Source organism: Schistocerca serialis, chromosome 4 (genome assembly GCF_023864345.2).
Source record: "Schistocerca serialis cubense isolate TAMUIC-IGC-003099 chromosome 4, iqSchSeri2.2, whole genome shotgun sequence".
Classification (NCBI taxonomy): domain Eukaryota; kingdom Metazoa; phylum Arthropoda; class Insecta; order Orthoptera; family Acrididae; genus Schistocerca; species Schistocerca serialis.
Window position 1 is genome coordinate 909,453,417 of NC_064641.1, and position 15,666 is coordinate 909,469,082.

A 15,666-nucleotide genomic window follows, 5' to 3' on the forward strand; every position below is an offset into this window, starting at 1 on the left:
GTAGATGCTCTCGAGCCGAGGAAAAGACAAACTGCGTTCAGGAGCGGACATGATCCCCAAGGATAGACACATAATTGTATTGATCCTTTCTGACTTCCAGAATGAACCGCCAGTAAACAGTCACCAGACAATAATGCTCTCTCTACCGGCCTAGACCATTGCACGATTGTTGCAGTGAGTTTGCTTTCTGTATAAAGGAGCATTGATACAAACAGTCTACCTCTCGCTACTCAGTGGACGTCCAGTTGCGCTGTTGGTGTGTAAATTCCAGCCTTGATCGCCGAGGAACAGGATTCAGCATAGACACACGAACCAGCCGCCAGCTGCGGAGGCCCATACGCAGCAACGATCGCCGAACGGGTACTGAGCAGAGACTGTTCGTAGCCCCTTGGTTCGTCTGGGCTGTCATCTGATCACCCGTTTCACATCTGGTCACTCGTACACATCTCTACAGCCGTCATCCACCACTGTCATCTATGGCATGTCGTACACTACAATTTCCGGTTTTGGATACCGTCGTTTTACCAAGCGTGGTACACGTTAACCACGGTAGCACGCGAACACTCGAAAGGTGGCTACACTGAGTCACAGCGCCAGAGATTGCGCCAAAGAGTATTATTCAGCCGCCTCCACTAGCAGTGTTTGTTGAGATGTGGTAGTGGAGAATTCTTGTCGAGATGTCGTCGTGGAGAGTGCTTATTGAGAAGTGGGCAGTAGGAGTTCCGATGTAGCCGTGACTAGTTGTGAGCATGTTGTATGCAGTCGTTCTGATCGGCTAGACAGCTGATGCTGTTCGACTGCGGATGTTGTAATGATCAGAGTGTATGTTTCGTCAATATATATGAAGGTAAAGAAAATCTTTTATTTTTTATTTCAAACGTGCAAAATAGCAATGCCTCTTGGTCACAGGTTCAGTCAACAAAGCATCTGGCTTGTGTTCATGTATTAGAGTGTAATTCTGGTTTCTATGTGCAATTATAGTGTTTCTGTTTTTTTTTAATTACTTCAGTGTAAATGGTGCTTAAATTAACTTGTCTTATTGAGGAAGAACCGTGCCAGATGTGTACGTTGAATCACACTTCCACACACAGAACAGTTACATTTGTGTTTTGTTGTTTCGTAGGTTTTGTAGTTGCTGGGGACTTAATTAATTAATTATGTCATCGGAAGTTTTCTTTCATTTCTTTTTTGTTATTCTATGCAGTCAGATTGCGTACTAATACTGGTCAGGGCCAACCGTTAACGAGACTGCGTAACCGGACAGACAGCGAATAAAACTTAAAAATATTTGCATAATATTTAATTAAGACCCCATGCACACTTCAAAAGTTTAGCCATTTCGGGAATGCTGCAACCGTTGGCCCGAAAGAGAGTGATCATGGCGTTTTGGACGTCAGATAAATCGTTCGGTTTCCGCAACCATTGCGTCCCCTGCCCCCTCCCCCCCCCCCCCCCTCGCCCGGTCTCCCCCCTCCCCGGTCGACCTGCTTGAATACCCTCCACTGCCAGTACTACCATGTGGCGTCTGTGAGTTGTTATTGCACGCTGGCCTCGAACATAGGCGGTTGTCACATTAATGTGACTCGACCATACGTATTGAGCCTTTTTGCTTTAACTGATGTAGCTTAGGACGGCAATTTCATCTATACTGTTTGGCAGAGCAAAGTGAACAACTCACAAAGCAAAGCCTGCTGTGAATGATAGTTCGTAAACGGGCACATCACCGGTGTGTACGTATACGATTAGAGTTGCAGTTCTCTGGAATGCAGCAGTCTACTTCGTGTTTAGTATTGTTATCAAGTCTAGTAGAGTACTGAAGGGGATGAACAACGTCAGACGTCGTGCGATCACTGCGAAAGACACGGACATGCGACGCATGAGTGTGAGACCATGTTATCAGCACCTGACAGGGTTTGACGGAAGCCACATTATGGGTCCAAACTTTGTCATATTGTCGAATCGTGCCATATCCAGATTTGTTCGGCATTCAGATGTGAATGTGGCCGGATGTGTTTACTGCATGGTAGCGTGAGGGCTGGCATACTAGTCACTGAGTTTCGGGTTGACCAAGTTCTACGATCTCTCAGGAGGATCGCGCAGATGTGCGTCGAAACCTCTTCACGTATTCGCCTGACATCCGAGAACCAGCAATGGACTCCCTGCAACATTATGGGTCATTCCACACCGCTGCTTGGAGAACAGCAGCAGCCTAACAAGGGAATTACCAGCCCGTGCAGAGGCTCACATTAATACCACAACACACTGCATATTGCTTCTTGAAGTGTTGTGCGTAGGCTTCTGCGGGATACTTTGCGTCAGTCTTAGAGAGTCCCTTAGGTCAGGATTTTCGGCATTTCCTTGACGCTCTCAAATAGCTGTCGCCTTTTAGTCCCATTAACACTTCAAAAGAAAATTACGAAGTAAAGTGTCGCAGCTGTGTACTGGGCGTTTTCATAAGTATCTTTGTTGTGCTAGTGGAATAGAATCTTTGGGATGCCAAAATTACAAGTGTTTCATGTACCAGGTGGTTATATTTAAAGTGAAGCCACTAATAGAGGTCCAGCGTTGGCTCTATCACATGGCGGTTAAACCTGCATTAATGCTGAAGCAATCTAGGTTGAAAAAAAAAAATAGTCCCCATTTTGGTCAGCAGGTGCAAATCTGGCGCTGTGAATGCAAGAAAAACGTGTAGAAATGTTTCCACCTGGAATGGATTAGGTTTGGGACTTGGGCAGAAGTGGTCAGACAAGTAGGAAAGGTATAATGTTGGATGTTGAAAACTAAAATTAAGGTATGAGGAGGTTCTGCACAGATGCGGAGAGGAACAGAAAATGTGGAAAATGCTGACAAGGGGAAGGGACAGGATGATAGGACATCTGTTAAGACATCAGGAAATAACTTCCATGGTGCCACAGGGAGCTGTAGAGGGCAAAAACTAAAGAGGAAGACAGATATTGGTATACACCCAGCTAATAATTGAGGACGTAGGTTGCGAGTGCTACTCTGAGATGAAATGGTTGGCACAGGAGAGGAAATCTGTGCGGGCCGCATCAGACCAGTCAGAAGACTTATGACTCAAAAAAAAGAAGATAAATCGAAACAAACCGACAGATGACATAGTGTACGACTTCGGAAGATCAATGAGGCCTTTCGCTGGCGATGCTGTTCTACCTACTAAGACAAAGAATACGACAAATGATTAAAATTTCGGAGAAACTGGATAACTGGATGATTTATTCAAGAGAAAAAGCTTCACAAATTGAAGAAGTCAATAACGCGTTGGTCCGCCTGTAGCACCTATGCAACCAGTTATTCGGATTGGCATTGATTGTCTTCCAGAGGGATACCGAGTCAAATTCTGTCGAATTGGAACGTTACATCGTTAAAATCCCCAGATTGTTTGAGGGCCCTGCCCATAATGTTCCGAACGTTCTCAACTGGGGAGAGATCCGCCGAATTTCAAAAATTGGTTCAAATGGCTCTGAGCACTGTGGGACTTAACTTCTGAGGTCATCAGTCCCCTAGAACTTAGAATTACTTAAACCTAACTAACTTAAGGACATCACACACATCCATGCCCGAGGCAGGATTCGAACCTGCGACTGTAGCGCCTAGAACCGCTCGGTCACTCCGGCTGGCCCGCCAAATTTGTTGCCCAAGGTAGGGTGGCAGATACTCTCGTCGTGTGCTGAAATATAAGCCCAGTGTGGCTTTCCATGAAGGGCAACAAACGGGGCTCATAATATCATTCACGTACCGCGCTGTACTGTAAGGATACCACGGATGACAACTAAAGGGGTCCTGCTATGAAGAGAAGAGGTACCTCAGACCATCACTACCGTGTGTCGGGCCTTATAGCTGTCTGCGGTGTTTCCAGTCACAGAACAATCTCATTGACTGCAGTAGAATTGTCTTCAGGTGAGTTCGAATGGAGCCCAATGACCAACGAAGACGTGTCCGGAGGGATACCACTCTGTCACCGACCAAACGGCAGTACAACCAGGGAGTGATGGTCTGGGCCGCCATTTCTTTTCATATCAGGACCCCTTTGATTGTCATCCGCAGTATCCGTACACTACAGCGGTACTTCGACAATTTCTTCGCTCCGTTTTGTTGACCTTCAAGGCAAAGCATTCAGGGCTAGCATTTCAGCAAGATAATGCCCGTTCGCAAACGGCAATAGTTTCTGCTACCTGACTTCGTGTTTCCCAAACCCTGCCTTGGCCAGCAGGATCGATCCCTCACTCTCCAACTGAGAACGGTTTCGATCATTTTGGGCAGGGCCTTTTAAACAGCTCGGTATTTGGAGGTTGTAACGTGCCACTCTGACGCAATTTGGCACTCTGTCCGTCTAGAGGACATCTGAAAAGTCTCTCAATCTGTGTCAACCAGAATAACTATTTGCATAAAGGATGGAGATGGACCAACGCGTTATTTGCTTTCTCGCTTTGTGTAGCTCGTTCCCTCGAATAAATTATCCAATTTCTCTGACACTTAAGTTATTTGTTTGGTTATGTACGTATATCTCATCTACCGATTTCCGTCCCTGTCCGATAATTCATTCGTGGTGAGTCGTTCTTCTTTTGTTTTAGAGTGTATTAGTAGAAGTTGTAATGCTAGAGGATTGTAGTGAAACGCAAGAAGGTGTGGCAAGGATCAACACTTGTTGCAATGATTGGCAGTTACCCTCAACAAACAAGAATATAACGTATTGCGGACAAATAGGCAGAAAGATCCCTTGCTGTATGATTCCACGATTGCGGAACACTCACTGGAAGAGGTCTCATCCATTAAATATCTAAGAGGATGTATCTGGGGCGAATGAAAGTGAAACCACCACATAAACCCAGTCGCAGGTAACTCATACGCCAGATCGAAATACATTGGAAGAATCCTCAGGAGTTGTAATGCATCGGCAATAGAAGTACATTAGAAAATCCTCATTTGAGCAATACACTCTTCAGGGGGGGATTCGTACGAAATAGGGCTGATACAGGAAAATTGAGTAGTTCCAAGTTTCTCACCAGGTTCGTTTAGTAAGCGCCACTCCATACAGGCGTGGTTTACTGTTAAAGGTCAGAGACCATGTAGGATATTCCACTTTTCACCGAACTTCCAGAAGTGTTAAGCCTAGATATGGAGTCCACAGAAGATGGCATAAGAGGCGTACAATATGACTGGCAGTGCTTTTACATAGGAGACTTACAGAGATTAAGGCAACCCGTCCTTGGACTATCTTAGTCAGTCGTCGCGTAGGATGTATTCCTACCTGTTTTGCCGCAAACCTTCCGTGGTTGATGTTCCTCACGGAAGCAGTATCAGCGCCATCGGATTGTATAGAAAATGATTCAAATGGCTCTGAGCACTATGGGACAGTCCCCTAGAACTTAGAACTACTTGACCTTAACTAATCTAAGGACACCATAAACATCCATGCCCGAGGCAGGATTTGAACCTGCGACCGTAGCGGTCGCACGGTTCCAGACTGTAGCGTCTAGAACCGCTCGGCCACGCCGGCCAGCGGATTCTATAGAGTGTTTCCGTAAAATCGTACAAACGTTCAACAGGACATAGAGGATGCTCCACTGGACAATTCGAGGGAGGGAACCTGGGATGAGACAATCCAAAAATAAAATCACATTACTGGGAACTATTTTGATCTACATTAGTTAACCGCAAATACCACCACTGTCACAACGAGCGTACCATTTGTACTGTATCTTACAAAATGTGCTGAAACTGACGGCCATCAACCACAATGCATGCATGACATCGCCGAAAAAAATTCTGTCGCACGCTGGTAAATACCCCTGATGTGTTTTCGAGTAACATCACCGGCAGCTATAATTCTGGCAACTAATTCCATCTGCGTATCCACTGGGGTCACATACACAAGTGGCTTTAGATATCGCCACATGAAGTAACGAAGGGGATTCAGGTCGAGGGACTCATAAGCTGTGGAACAGGGCCTCCCCTTCCGATCCAGCGACCAGGAATACTGCACCGACACTAGTCCATCGTGTAGAACTGTACGTCTCTTCATAGCACTGAGTGGTGAACGGGTCTGTCGTTGATTCATAGAACGTTCTGTCATGGGAGAGTCTCAATACGATACAAGAGAGCCATCTTATGGACAAGTACAGTAAACAAAAGCTGCATCTTGAGTCCCTGGTAATAAGGCTCGTCCTCCTTGTTTCCTCCCAGGAAATAAAGAACGTACATGTAAATAAACAGCACAGTTCGTGTAAACTTGCATGGATGTTAGTTGTAAATATCCAGGAGAACAGTAATGCTAGACAAAGCGGCTTCTCCGTTCGCAGGTTCACTACCTCAGATTGTTCAGTGGAGCATTCTCTATGCCATGTTACATTTTTGCACGCAGTTACGGAAACGCCCTGTGTATTCTGTAATATCTAAGTGATAAAGCGGGAAATTGTATTGCTTGAAATAACGTTCGTTGACGCCCTTCAGATGTATTTATTTAAGAAAACACCGAAATCTAGTAGTAAATGAAGCCATGTTACGTGTTCACTCAAAATCGGCAATTTCCTGAGACCAACTAAATCGAAATGTATCACATATCGGCAACTGGTGGCTACGGCACGCAGTCTAGAGTTCGTACTTATTGATATCGTGGAATGTCCTAACCGTTTGTACATCTCCACTATCTCAAACATCGTTCATTTGATTATTGAAATGACTGCTGTTATACGTCGTAATATTGTTGTAAGAAAATTTTTGTGGCCAGTGGGTTTGTAACAGCTGTGCCGGGAGAAGTGGCTTCTGTTTGTAAATATTTACTAACGAAAATCACTTGCATCGCGCGGGAATGGCTGTGGATTCCACAGGTATTGTGCGATGACGTAGTTCTCTTTCTTACTGCTAGCCACGGCACCTCACCCTGCCTCCTGCTGACAACAACAGATAGCCCAGCGGCTTCTTCAGCCAGCGTGGCGACTGGACTCTTAATCCCTGCTATGCGTTCTGCAGTGCTGCCTGCACTAATTGAATTCTACTGACATTCGTAGACGCCGTATAAAACGTAAATATGGAAAAGATGAAAATAAAATGTAATTTGAAAATAAGGCATACGTCAAAAGCGTACATTGAAACTTCCTGGCAGATTAAAACTGTGTGCCGGACCGAGACTCGAAATCGGGACTCCGCTGTAGAGTGAAAATTTCATTCTAGAAACACCTCCCAGGCTGTGGCTAAGCCATGTTTCCGCAGTATCGTTTCTTCGAAGAGTGCTAGTTCTGCAAGGTTCGCAGGAGAGCTTCTGTGAAGTTTGGAAGGTAGGAGACGAGGTACTGGCGGAATTAAAGCTGTGAGGACGGGTCGTGAGTCGTGCTTGGGTAGCTCAGTTGGTAGAGCACTTGCCCGCGGAAGGAGAAGGTCCCGAGTTCGAGTCTCGGTCCGGCACACAGTTTTAATCTGCCAGGAAATTTCATATCAGCGCACACTCCGCTGTAGAGTGAAAATTTCATTCTAAAAGCGTACATTCCTTGAAGAGTCAATTAAAATGTTGCTCCCTCCTCCACTTGTGTCACCGAGCGACGTGGCGCAGTGGTTAGCACACTGGGCTCGCGTTCTTGAGGACGACGGTTCAATCCCGCGTCCGGTCGTCTTGATTTAGATATTCCGTGATTTCTGTAAATCGCTTCTGGCAAATTCCGTAATGATTCCTTTGAAAAGGCACGGCCAACTTCCTTCCCCAAAACGATGGGGCCGATGACCTGGGTCACAGTATTTCCGCATCAGCACACCGGCAGCGTGCTGCCCGCAGGAGCAGTGCTAATCAGATCGCAGCCTGGACCTCACGTGCCCCAACTCAAACAGACGCGGCTCGAGTGCTGAAGAACCGACGCTCCGGTCAGCACTGGCAGCTTCAGCGAATCTTACAGGGGCAGGCCACGACGTTGGGGTTGAGATTTACTTCAAACTTTGTACACCTTTAGTAGGCGATTAAAACTACGTTATGTGCAAATAGTAAGGTGCATTACTCTAGCAATTCCGAGAAAAAGTTTTAACTGACGCACCTGTGTGTAGGGGCTGGACGTTGCAGTTAATGCTGGTCAAGTGGCGTCGGCACGGTAGCTCAGCGTGTTCGATCAGAGGGTTAGCTGCCTTCTGTAACAAAAAAAACTGAGTGAAAAGGTCAACGATGAATTTAAACGTGTGTCATGGGACGTCCGCCCTGAACAAATGCAATGAACAATAACGAACAAAATGAGATAAGAAAAGTTGTTTACGGTCAAGCTACGTATGGACGATCGTCTATGAAGCGACTGTTCGACTCCCGCTCATAATTTTATATCTATATTTTTTTCATCAGTGTTTCATATTGTTTAATTTATAAGACATTTGAGAGGTAATATAATTAAAAAACACGTGTATTTGCCTGACATACTAGTCAATTTCATGTTATTTGATTACTTACTATTTTTAAATGAAGTGAATTATTGGAACAAACATATTTATATCTGCCGACAGGTAAATGAAGAAACGCTCAGAGATGTCCTGAAAATGTGTGCCTCTCGTGATTTGCGATATCCCTTATACATGCAATCTGGTAACGTACCCGGAACTACTTTGCAGCTCAACCCTTCGACCTGCAGACACAGAGGCAGACCCCATTTGCCAGTTAAGATGCGCAGCGGCGAGACGTTGTTAATGAAACAAGAATGAATAGTATAGATGCAATTCTTTTGAATATCACAGAATTTACGCTTATACCACAAAAATTAAGGTTTCAGTGGGAGTCGAACCGTCTCCTCATAGGTAATCGTTTCACAAATCTCGAACGCTAACCCTTCTTTCCTTTTTTAGAACCGACGACTCTTTTTTTTTACAATCTAGTACCATAACCAGTTTTTTTGGCGCACACAGGAAACACACCGAAATATACACTCAAATGGCAGTGTATTCCTTCAATAAACGAAAATATTCGCCCTTTTTTCCAAAGCACTTATTGAAAGCAATCAATTAAAATGAAACGAAAGAAGTCATTTCCACAAAAACAAAAGGGTGAAATCATAATAACGTATATGAAGGAATGGGGCGTTAATTTTAACGTGCCCACACATTCCTTTCTCCGTCACTTCTACATTGTGGAACATCTAAATCCATAGAAGTGTCCACAAAAATAAAAAGGGGGGAATGGCAACTCATCCAACGCCTTGTCGATGAAAAACAAGATACAACATATTATAAAAAACTCACGATAACGGTGCGTCCTGAGCCACGTCCAATGGGCGGTGGCCACATAGTGGGAAAAGGCACACGGACCTGCGTCATATCCACTCACCATCACGTAGTGGACATAATGTCCCACAAGCTACATGATGGTATTGTTCTTTGATCGGGGAAGAAGGTTGAATCAGGACGCACGAGAATCTCCCCCTAGCCGCCTACACACCCTGGAGGAAAGCCAGTTGTCGGCGAAGCCACCTCCAATGGTCATGACTGCAGGAAATCAACCAATGAGATAATGTATCAGTTTCATGGCAACGATTGCAGCGATCCGTTACACTGGGGCCTATACGACAAAGTCGCCCCTTGGTAGGTACAATATCATGAACAACTTGGTACCACGAGGACGTCACTTCCGTCGGGAAAATCGGGAGGCTGATGTTAGACTAAGCAATCTTTCAATTCGTTTCTGCCGACAGGGCTTCCACAGAGGGAATACTATGAGGAATTGCCCAGGGGCTTAACAGCATAATAGGGAGAGATTCGCTTCGGAAAGTATATTTACTCCTAAATAACTGACCTCAAGAAAAAATTCCTTATCTTGCCGTAGTTTAATTCTACCAACACCTACTGGAGGTGTTAAACTCGCCGGTCGGATACAGTCACAAAGGCGAGCTACAAGTTTGACATATTAAAGCGGTGCGACGGATGGGTAAGGCAGAAGCCTTAACCCGAATGTTAGGGAGGCCCAAACATCCCTGCAATCGGGGCCGCGCCATGACCCCATAACGCACGTGAAATACAGAGTTGCGCCAGATAAATCTGCGAGTTAAACTTTGCAGCTTGCGGTACATCATCGCAGGAAGTGGAAAGAGCTATGCAGTAAAATAAGCCTTGCTTAACACATATGTTTCCATGGCCCGAACCACATGAAGAAGTGAGACAGAGCGACGCTCGTGTTCAATGGCTGCTCCCTGAATCTTATCCGTGGCAGACTTCCAGTTTATCTTAGCCATCTTTAGCAGACAACTGTCTATTGTAACACCCATCGTTCGATATCGGGTGACCTTCAAAGCCCATCGAATTTCAACAGCGTCAAATCCTCGCTAACTGAGTAAGCGACATTTCTGGTCATTAATCCGCGTTCCCCTAAGACGACAAAAGGCATCCAAAACTTCCTTCAGCGGTGGTATATCATCATGGGTACGGAGAAGAACCATAACGTCATCAGCATATGCACGAACGGTAAACCTTTCTCCCAGCAGCGACCAGGCACCCAAACTAGCAGCTATAGTTCGCAATAAGGATTGAGGAACACCACGTAGAGCGACATAGATAATGGACTCCCTTGAAGGACGCCCTGACACACCGCGATGGGGGAAGTAAGACACCCATTTATTTCAATGGACGCCCGAATACCGGTGATTAGAGAGCTAAACAGCCGTCGTGCAGAATCGTTAAAACCGAAACTTGCATAAGGAATCAATGATTAACGCGGTCGAAGGCTTTGAGAAAATCAATGAAAAGCAAAGGGCTTGGCACGGGAATGGTGGAAGCAATCGAAATCAAGTCACGACATTCAGCAACGGAAATCAAGAGAGTACGACCCGGAAGACAACTTTGTTGGCTCGCGATGATGGTAGTCAACAATACTTTATAATCATAGTTGAAGAGGATTATCGGGCGGGCCTCATCCACACGCAAGAGTCCCGGCATTTTGGCGACCAGGACAATTTTATCAAAAAGCTGGGCGGGAGAAGGCCTCCGAGGAACACTTCATTCACCATGGAAGTTATCGTACCTTCTATTAGGGGCCAAAATAGAATATAAAATTCTTTGGGAAGGCCATCGGGGCCAGGCGATTTGTGGGAGGAAGAACGAGCCACAATGTCAAGTATATCATTGCGATGGAATACAGAGAAAAACTCTTCCTGGAGAGCTGGCGTAACAGCACTATCAAGGAGGGAGGTGGCTCCCATCACGAAAACTCACAACGACCGGGAGAGCAGAGGCCTTACAATATGACCGAGCGAGGTGTCGCAGCGGTTAGCACACTGAACTCGCATTCGGGAGGACGACGGTTCAATCCCGTCTCCGGCCATCCTGATTTAGGTTCTCCGTGATTTACCTAAATCGTTTCAGGCGAATGCCGAGATGGTTCCTTTGAAAGGGCACGGCCGATTTCCTTCCCAATCCTTCCCTAACCCGAGCTTGTGCTCCGTCTCTAATGACCTCGTTGTCGACGGGACGTTAAACACTAACCACCACCACCACCACCACCACCACCTTACAATATGCCTCTCCGGATAGTATTCAGTTCATCGTTCGAGGATGACGCGGCGGTCGGTCGGTGCCTTCCTTTCGTGTCCCGTCGCCGTGGTGCCTCTGCTCTCAAAACCTAGCCAGTCAGAGGACACATTTCCATGAAAAGGCTTGCTCTGGACAGCCAACTGGAATGGGAAACGTGTATCTTAGTAATTTCATATGGTCGACCAAGCACCCTTGGCCTGATAACATTGCATAACGAGTCGTTCAGTTAAGTTCAACCCATACTGCTCGCCATCACAATTGCAACATCCTGCTTACTTTGGCTGGAATGACTGTCTCCCAATAAACCAACACCACATTTCGCTTTCGCCAGACTTCAGCAGAGGGTCAGTTAGATGAAATTTGAAACGGTTTATTCGTCATGCGGTCTTGTAGTTCAGAAGTTACAGAAGACGAATGAAAGGGTAATATCCTTTCGAAATATTTTCTGATTTCGCCAGGCGTTAACTATTTGTAAAAGAAAAAGTTTGCAATGTCTTGTTGCCGGTGTCGGCATTGGGATGGTAGAAAGCCGCTGACTCGGTTGGAAGCGCTGCCACAGGCCATGGGCTGGGGATCCCAGACCATGCGACGTCTCGCACGCCCCCTGCCCTCGGTCCACTGGCCAGCGCCGTTCCTGGCCAGATGCCAGCCCCCACCTGAGTTGCCGTGAAATTCATCGCTCTTGTTTCAGAGCATACTCTCCGCAGGATACTCATTGCGATCTTAGGGCGAATGTCTCTGTCTCGTCGCAATCCAACTATGCTACACCACTCTTATTTCATGGGACTTACGAATAAGAAAATGAGAACATTCTCCGGAGAAGAGTCTAAGAGCAAAAGAACATTTTCTGAGAAAGTTCTCAATTTCGTATGAATAAAAATTTCGAAGCTTATTCTCTGACACGGGTGTTCACTCTCAGTGCCTGCCCTCCTTCTTGAGATGTTTCTAGTACGCGTCGCCTGTAGTGCCCGGCACAGAACGCGCACACAATCTTTCATTCAACTGAAATAGAGAAGCCGTTCAATGTACAAGCGGCAGCAAAGTATTAAGACGATTACGGACTCTTCACGACAATGCACATTCTGATGATGTTACTGATTTTTTCATATGCCGGAAACTATTTTGTTGTTAAAGTTAGATGGACACATTATGCGAACGAAATGTTAAGAATACATCCAAACCGGAGTTAAATACGCTGGTGTTAAACATTAAAACAACGAACCGCGATTTCCTCTCTTGTATCTAATTCGCCGTATAATCACACAAACTGTCAACAGATGTTAAATGAAACAACAAGTTTACTGTTACCAGTCACCGTTTTATTTTTTCACGACGCGTTTCGAAGGTTTAAACCTCCATCATCGGGTGGATTTACATTAGTTAGTGTTACATATGTATGTATGTTGTGTTACGACATTTGGAGGAACTTGTGGCACTGCCTCCAGTGGTCACAGGTTCCTTTTTCTGTCGTAACACTTCACATGTATACTGCCACTCACCTGGGCCCGTCAACACCGACATTGGACTGTTGATGACTGGAAACATGTTGCCTCGTCGGACGAGACTCATTTCAAACTATATCGAGCGGATGGACGTGTGCGAGTATGGAGACAACCTCATGATTCCATGGGCCGTGCATGAGAGCAGAGGACTGTTCAAGCTGGTGGGGGCTCTCTGTAATGGTGTGGAGCGTATGAAGTTGGAGTGATACAGGAGCCCTGATACGTCTAGACGTGACTCTGACATGTGGCAAGTACGTAAGCATCCTGTCTGGTCACCAGCACCACTTCGTGCCCATTGTGTGTTCCGAAGGACTTGGGAAATTCCAACAGGACAATGCGACACCCCACATGTCCAGAACTGCTACAGAGTGACTCCCGGAACATTCTTCAGAGTTTAAAAATTTCCATTGGCTAACAAACTCCCCCGATAGTGAACATAATTGAGCAAAAACAGAGATAATGTCTTATGGAATAACAGCAATCAGTGATTTTATAATGTTACTTAAAATCCGTCTTGATTGCAAATTTTTTATTCATATGACCGGTTTCGGTTCATTCAGAACCATCTTCAGATCTGATATTTCAGTTACAGGAGTGACGTAGCATGTGTATGTTGCTGGATTTGGACGGGTTACTCCTGTAACTGAAATATCAGATCTGAAGATGGTTCTGGATGAACCGAAACCGGTCATATGAATGGAACAAATTGCAATCAAGACGGATTTTAAGTAACATAACATAATTGAGCATACCTGGGATGCCGTGTAACGTACTAGACAGAAGAGATCTCCACCCTCTTGTGCGCATACGGACTTATGGATAACCTTGAGGGATTCATGGTGTCAATTCCTTCCATCACTACTTCAAACATTAGTCGAGTCCATGCTACGTCGTGTTGCGGCACTTCTGCATGGTTGCGGGGACCCTACACGATATTACGCTGGTCTACCAGTTTCTTTGGTTATTCACTGTAGTCGATTTCTCTTTCCCAGGAATATCCTTTATGCCAGTGCTAGTCTGCTTTTGATCTCTTCCTCGCGCCATCCGTCGTGCGTTGTTTTGCTCCCTAGATAGAATTAACTTCCTGTACTTCGTGACTATCAGTCCTATGTTAAGTATCTCACTATTCTCATTTGTGCTAATTGTCATTACTTTCGTCTTTCTTTGATTTACTCTCACCTTCATACTATGTACTCATTAGCACGTTCATTCCATTCAGCAGATCATATTATTCTTCTTCAAAAATGGTTCAAATGGCTCTGAGCACTATGGGACTTAACATCTGATGTCATCAGTCCCCTAGAACTTACAGCTACTTAAACCTAACTAACCTACGGATATCACACACATCCATGCTCGAGGCAGGATTCGAACCAGCGACCGTAGCGGTCGCGCAGTTCCAGACTGAAGCGCCTAGAACCGCTCGGCCACATTAGCCGGCAATTCTTCTTCACTTCCACTCAGGATAGCAATGTCATCAGCGAATCGTATCACTGATATACTTTAACCTCGAATTTTAATTCCACTCCTGAACCTTTCTTTTATTTGCATCATTCCTTCTTCGATGTACAGATTGAACAGCAGGGGCGATAGACTAAATCCCTGTCTTACAACCTTTCTAATCCGAGCACTTCGTTCTTGGCTGTCCACTCTTATTACTCCTTCTTGGCTCTTTTATATATTGTATATTACCAGTCTCTCCGTGTAGCTTACCCTTATTTTTTTCAGAATTTGGAACATCTTGCACCGTTTTACATTTTCGAATGCTTTTTACAGGCCGACAAAGCCTATGAACGTGTCTTGATTGTTCTTTAGGTTTCTTTCCATTATCAACCGAAATGTCAGAATTGCCTCTCAGGTGCCTCTACCTTTACTAAAGCCAAGCTAATTATCTTTTAACACATCCTCAGTTTGCTTTTCCATTCTTCTGTATGTTATTCTTGTCAGCAACTTATACATATGAGCTGTTAAGCTGAATGTGCCATAATTCTTGCACTTCTCAGCTCTTGCAACCTTCGGAATTGTGTGGATGATATTTTTCCGAAAGTCCCATGGTGTGTTGCCAGACTCATACATTCTGCATACCAACTTGAACAATCGTTTTGTTGCCACTTCCCCCAATGGTTTTAGAAATTATGATGGTATGTTACCTGTCCCTTCTGCCCTATCTGATCTTAAGTCATCCAAAGCTCTCTTAAATTCTGATTATAATAGTGGATCCTCTATCTCTTCTATATTGACTCCTGTGTCTTCTTCCATCACGTCAGACAACTCTTCCTCCTCATACAGCCGCGCGGAGTGGCCGCGCGGTTGAGGCGCCATATCACGGATTGCGCGGCCCCTCCCGCCGGAGGTTCAAGTTCTCCTTCGGGCATGGGTGTGTGTCTTGTTCTTAGCATAAGTTAGTTTAAGTAGTATGTAAGTCTACGGAACGATGACCTCAGCAGTTTGGTCCCTTAAGAATTCACACACATTTGAACATTTGAAATATTTGAGCGCAACGTTACAAAGCGTAATGAAATGAAACGAGCATGTGAGAACTGTGTTAGGGTATGCTAATGGTCGACTTCTGTTTGTTTGGAGAAATTTGGGAAAGTGTGGTTCACCTGAGAAGAAGACTGCATATTGGACGCTTGGGCCACCTATTCTTGAGTACTGCTCG